General features: G+C 34.5%; 1 long non-coding RNA gene across 1 annotated transcript; it reads right to left on the bottom strand.

The window, feature by feature from the left end:
• Positions 1 to 1623: 1623 nt before the first annotated feature.
• Positions 1624 to 3902, bottom strand: LOC143227452 (uncharacterized). The gene is made up of 2 exons (XR_013015003.1): positions 3728 to 3902; positions 1624 to 1919 (listed from the first exon to the last, which is right to left on the bottom strand). It is a non-coding gene; the product is annotated as an uncharacterized LOC143227452 (long non-coding RNA).
• Between the last annotated feature and the right edge of the window lie 1778 nt (positions 3903 to 5680).

The raw sequence follows: 5680 nt of genomic DNA, 5'->3' as shown, positions 1-5680 counted from the left end.
ATTTTCTTTCATGTTGTTAGTTTATCATAATTAGTTTTATATTCCTTTACGTTCTGAGTTCGTTTCAACAATTCTTAGCTAATTTAATGTGTTAATTTTAAGTGAAGTTGCGTCCTATATATAAATTTTAAACAATGTATTTCAGTGTAAATTATCCACAAACCTATTATATATATCTGTTTTGAACATGTTTCATACAAGGTCCTGTGTTTGAAGTATTATTGTAATCTATTGTCTCTACAATAAGAAATCAACAATGAATCGTTTCGAGAATATTAGTTCTGTTAATCGAAGTTCATGGATTAGCAGGTAAAACGGATTTATCATGAACAATGTGTTGGAAGATTTTTATTCTCGGAGACAATCTTTCTATCAACTTATTTTTTATATTAAAATCCCCTTATGAGTATCAAAACCATATCAACAGGTTGTCCTTTAAACAGAGATAAACTAAAATACTTTTGAAAGATAACTTACTTGTGATAAGTCATCTGTTACAAATCTTCAATGCTATATATGCTGCCTCTGGTGAGTTGAACTGAGGTTGTTCATGTGCAATAGCATGAATAACCGTTTTATTCTCCAGCTGGTTCAGGTAATCGACGATGTGTTTCATGGAAACAACTTCTTACATAACTTGCGTTGGTTTTTCCAAAGAACGTCTTTCTTGGTTATGTTCCGTACTGTTATCAGAGACAAGTAGATGGTTTTTCTCACTACCATTTGCTGTCTTGGTTTCTAACCTGTTATAATATGCCGCACGCCGCTTACTAGAACTGTGGTATGACTGTTTGTGGTTCTCTCTCCGAATGGTCCTGGTCCCTCAAGCTGATCATTATTCCTTTATTTGCAATGTACTCATCCCGGAAGCTTTAAATCCCCGATCCTAAAACACCTTTATGAATATTTTGTGTCAGAGTTACTGAGTGCACAATTCATTGTTAAAATGTAATTTTGTTTCAATAATTTTATATTGGTTGTTACTTGATTCCACCTTCCATAGGCTATTGTTGTTTCTGTAACAAAAATCTTTGGAACCCTTTATATGTTTGATTCCTAATATGAATAAACAGACTAAGGAAAACCATAAAGTTTGTGTGGACCCTGTGAACTAAACTAACGTAATTAAGAAATGTATCAAACAGAGACTAAGGAAAACCATAAAGTTTGTGTGGACCTTGTTAACTAAGCTGATGTAATTAAGAAATGTATCAAACAGAGACTAAGGAAAACAATAAAGTTTGTGTGGACCTTGTTAACTAAACTGATGTAATTAAGAAATGTATGAAACAGAGACTAAGGAAAACCATAATGTTTGTGTGGACCTTGTTAACTAAGCTGATGTAATTAAGAAATGTATCAAACAGAGACTAAGGAAAACCATAAAGTTTATGTGGACCTTGTTAACTAAGCTGATGTAATTAGGAAACGTGTCAAACAGAGACTAAGTAACATAGTGACGTCATCTTCTAGTAACTTAATTTATTATCAGTTTTATACACTGAGATACTACAGTTAATAAAGCTAAGACATTGTGTGAAATACTTCTGTTTTCATTTAACAACCAAATGAGGTTGATATATGCGAATCCAAATAAAATCCCATATTCAAATATCTCTTGGACTTATAAAGAAGGTGAATGATGCATGGTGCTAAAGATTTAACAGTTTAGAATATTAATGTAGTTTTATATATGTGTCTTTATACGATTTAATTTCATTATCCATCATACTTGGTTGTGTGCTGTCATATTTCAACAAGATATCTAAGTACATAACAGTGCACGAAACACTAAACACAGCATGCAAGAATATCTGAGATGTTACACTTTACAGAATCTTTTGTCGGTAGGTGGCGGTTTACCTTATACGCAGCCGCGTTGCAGTGTAGCGTCCAGAAACGTCGAGTTTTCTTTTGTCCTGAGAGAGAAGGGAAAGACGTAAATCTGAAATCGACATCTGTTGTCTGTATAATTCATACAATAATTGGAAATATAAAAGTAATCCTGTTAAAAGCGATCCATATACAAACAAACAATTGATTTATTAAGTTCATCTAAAATGTAGTGGTGTGAAGAAAGAACAACAAAGATAGGGATTTTTTTTTTCATTTTAATTAGTGATATTTCTAACGTGAATGCCATAACAACTAGCCAGACATATACCAAATGATAAACTTTGTTATATGTTTTTATAACATCTTTCAAATTTTTGGTGATCTCTTCTGCTAATTCTTTGTTCATAAAATAAAAATACAGAGTGAATACTTAGCGTAAAAGAGTATAACTAGAAAAAATGCAGAGTGAGTGGTGAGCGTAAAACTATATAACTAGAAAAAATGCAGTGAGTGGTGAGCGTAAAACTATATAACTAGAAACAATATACAATAAATAGTGAGCGTAAAACAGTATACCTAGAAAAAATACAGTGACTGTAAAACAGTATACCTAGAAAAAATACAGTGACTGTAAAACAGTATAATTACGAAAAATACAGTGACTGTAAAACAGTATGATTAGGAAAAATACAGTGGCTGTAAAACAGTATGATTAGGAAAAATACAGTGACTGTAAAACAGTATAACTAGAAAAAATACAGTGACTGTAAAACAGTATAATTAGAAAAAATACAGTGACTGTAAAACAGTATAATTAGAAAAAATACAGTGACTGTAAAACAGTATACCTAGAAAAAATACAGTGACTGTAAAACAGTATAATTAGAAAAAATACAGTGACTGTAAAACAGTATAATTACGAAAAATACAGTGACTGTAAAACAGTATGATTAGGAAAAATACAGTGGCTGTAAAACAGTATGATTAGGAAAAATACAGTGACTGTAAAACAGTATAACTAGAAAAAATACATAGTGAGTGTAAAACAGTATAATTAGAAAAAATACAGTGACTGTAAAACAGTATAATTACGAAAAATACAGTGACTGTAAAACAGTATGATTAGGAAAAATACAGTGGCTGTAAAACAGTATGATTAGGAAAAATACAGTGACTGTAAAACAGTATAACTAGAAAAAATACATAGTGAGTGTAAAACAGTATAACTAAAAAAATACACAGTGAATAGTGAGCATAAAACTGTATAACAAGAAAAAATACATAGTGAATAGTCAGTATAAACTGTACACAATAAATACTGACTGACGACATAAATGTGTGTAAAGGGGTTCAGTCAGGCTCCAATAAACGTTGAATGGTGACGTGCTTGTCTATGTACTTATTATGTTAAAGGTGTAATCAATGGTCTCTGTAATTAGTTCTGTAGCTTTCATGCTATTATTTATTAACTGTATTAAAGAATGGAACAAGCATTGCTTCTGGTAGATCTCTCAGACATGTTCCAACAACAATTATGGTCTTCCCCATAAGCCAACATAGGAAGTTGTCCTCCACTATAGTTTTTCATCTGGCTTTTGTAGTACATTGGAAAGTAAGGCGAGTAAGGGAATTGCCCACCATACATATGGTGATGGTGGAATTGATGTTGCTTCATCCATCCTGGATAAATTGGTTCATTAGTCCAGGCTTGTTTGGGAAATCGCACTTTTTTACATCGTTGACAGTGCTGGATGGCAGGAGAGGAATGAGAACTGGTTGAAACAGACAGTAACACTGGCCCTGTTGTAGAGGGCGCAACCGTTTGTCCGCTAGCAGGTTTGATTGTTGTATCAGGAATTGCTTCAGTAATCTCGATCACAGGTGTACTTACTGGTTGAGATGCTAAAGCTGGTGAAGGCGACCGTCTGGCAACTTCCTCGAATGTGATAGGAGTATACAAGGAACGAGTGTCTTCACTGGGTGGTGCATATGAAACCTTTGGTTGAGTTGTCACTGGACGTCTTCCACCCTTCCTTTTGTGTAACCAGTAGGTCTTCATTTCTCCTTTGCCCTATTTTAGATATAAATAAAAATATTCCCAAAAATATCATGTTAAATGGAATATAAATAAAAAACAATGTACATTATATTAATACGATCTGAAATATGCAAATAATCATCTTAAATAACAATTACAGTCAGTATTAAGTCGTGGTGAAAAGGAAAATTTTAAACTACATTTTAACATTGCTCGTCTTTGGTAGTTTTGCCAGTTTTGGAAGACCATTAAGCAACAAACTATTCATACACTAAGATAATAAATATTTGATCATACAGGGGATTTAGAATTTCAAAAAGTGAATATCCTGTGTGCTTTATGACATTCAAATAGAAATAAATGAGAATCATCTTGGGATATAAGGGCCATTCAGAATCTAGACCGAATAGTCGTTGGTAATCAAAGTGTAATAGAGTATGACGTCATTAGGAGAAAGCAGTCAAAAGAGATTGGAGCAGAGTGACTGAACGCGATTCTCACTCGTCGATTTCTGTGTGTTTGGGTTTCATAAACAGACGCTGGAAGGTGCAGTCCTCGTAAGCTAAATGTAAGCAGAAGGAAGTGATGTACTCTGAATCTGACAGCTTCACAAGAAAGTCTCATGTGGTGAAAGCTACGCTGCAGACCTGTTGTTACGATAAATAATCATTAGATAGAGTATGACTGGTTTTATTTAATTGCGCGCAAAGCTACAATAAGGCAATCTGCGCAAGTCGTCCCTCATTTAGTAGTGTAAGATTAGAAGGAAGGCAGGTAGTCATCCCACAATCCACAGCCAACTCGTAGGTTACTCTTTCACCAACGACTAGTAGAAACGACTGTCACAATATATCGTCTCACAGCTGGAAGTGTGAGCATATTTGGTAGGACTGGAGCTAAAACTCGCCACTCTCATACTGCAGAGTATGACTGAATGTGGTGACATGAACTGGTATGTTAACATGAAGGCACTCCTTATCAGTATATATTACCTTTACTAGATGTTACTTACGAAAGACAGGTTAATAATGAACACACAGAACAGTAATCTACCATTTCCACTGAAAACCCTTAATAAAGGTTTCTTCTATAAATTATAATTATAACTTTACTTCGGCTTCTTTCTCTTTGTCGTCTTATTATAAAAAAGTTGACCTTACTTCAGCCACTTTGCCCTTGTCTTCTTGATAAAGTTATTAGGATCTTATTTTGGACACTCTGCCTTTGTCTTCTTTCTACAGTAATGATGCCTTACATTGAGCTCTCCGCCATTGTCTTCTTTTTACAGTAATGATGCCTTACATTGAGCTCTCTGCCTTTGTCTTCTTTCTACAGTAATGATGCCTTACATTGAGCTCTCCGCCTTTGTCTTCTTTTTACAGTAATGATGCCTTACATTGAGCTCTCCGCCTTTGTCTTTTTTCTACAGTAATGATGCCTTACACTGAGCTCTCCGCCTTTGTCTTCTTTCTACAGTAATGATGCCTTACATTGAGCTCTCCGCCTTTGTCTTCTTTCTACAGCAATGATGCCTTACATTGAGCTCTCCGCCTTTGTCTTCTTTCTACAGCAATGATGCCTTACATTGAGCTCTCTGCCCTTGCCTTCTTGATCTAGTAATGGTGACTCTACCTTGTATAGTGTCTTGGTCTTTGGTGTTGTTTGGACTATCAGTACAGCACACTGAAACCTTCAGTCGTACAGTAAATTGGTGTTGTTTGGACTATCAGTACAGCATACTGAAACCTTCAGTCGTACAGTAAATTGGTGTTGTTTGGACTATCAGTACAGCATACTGAAACCTTC

This window comes from Tachypleus tridentatus, chromosome 1 (assembly GCF_004210375.1).
Source record: "Tachypleus tridentatus isolate NWPU-2018 chromosome 1, ASM421037v1, whole genome shotgun sequence".
NCBI classification, from domain to species: domain Eukaryota; kingdom Metazoa; phylum Arthropoda; class Merostomata; order Xiphosura; family Limulidae; genus Tachypleus; species Tachypleus tridentatus.
This window is presented reverse-complemented; position numbering and strand designations above follow the sequence as displayed.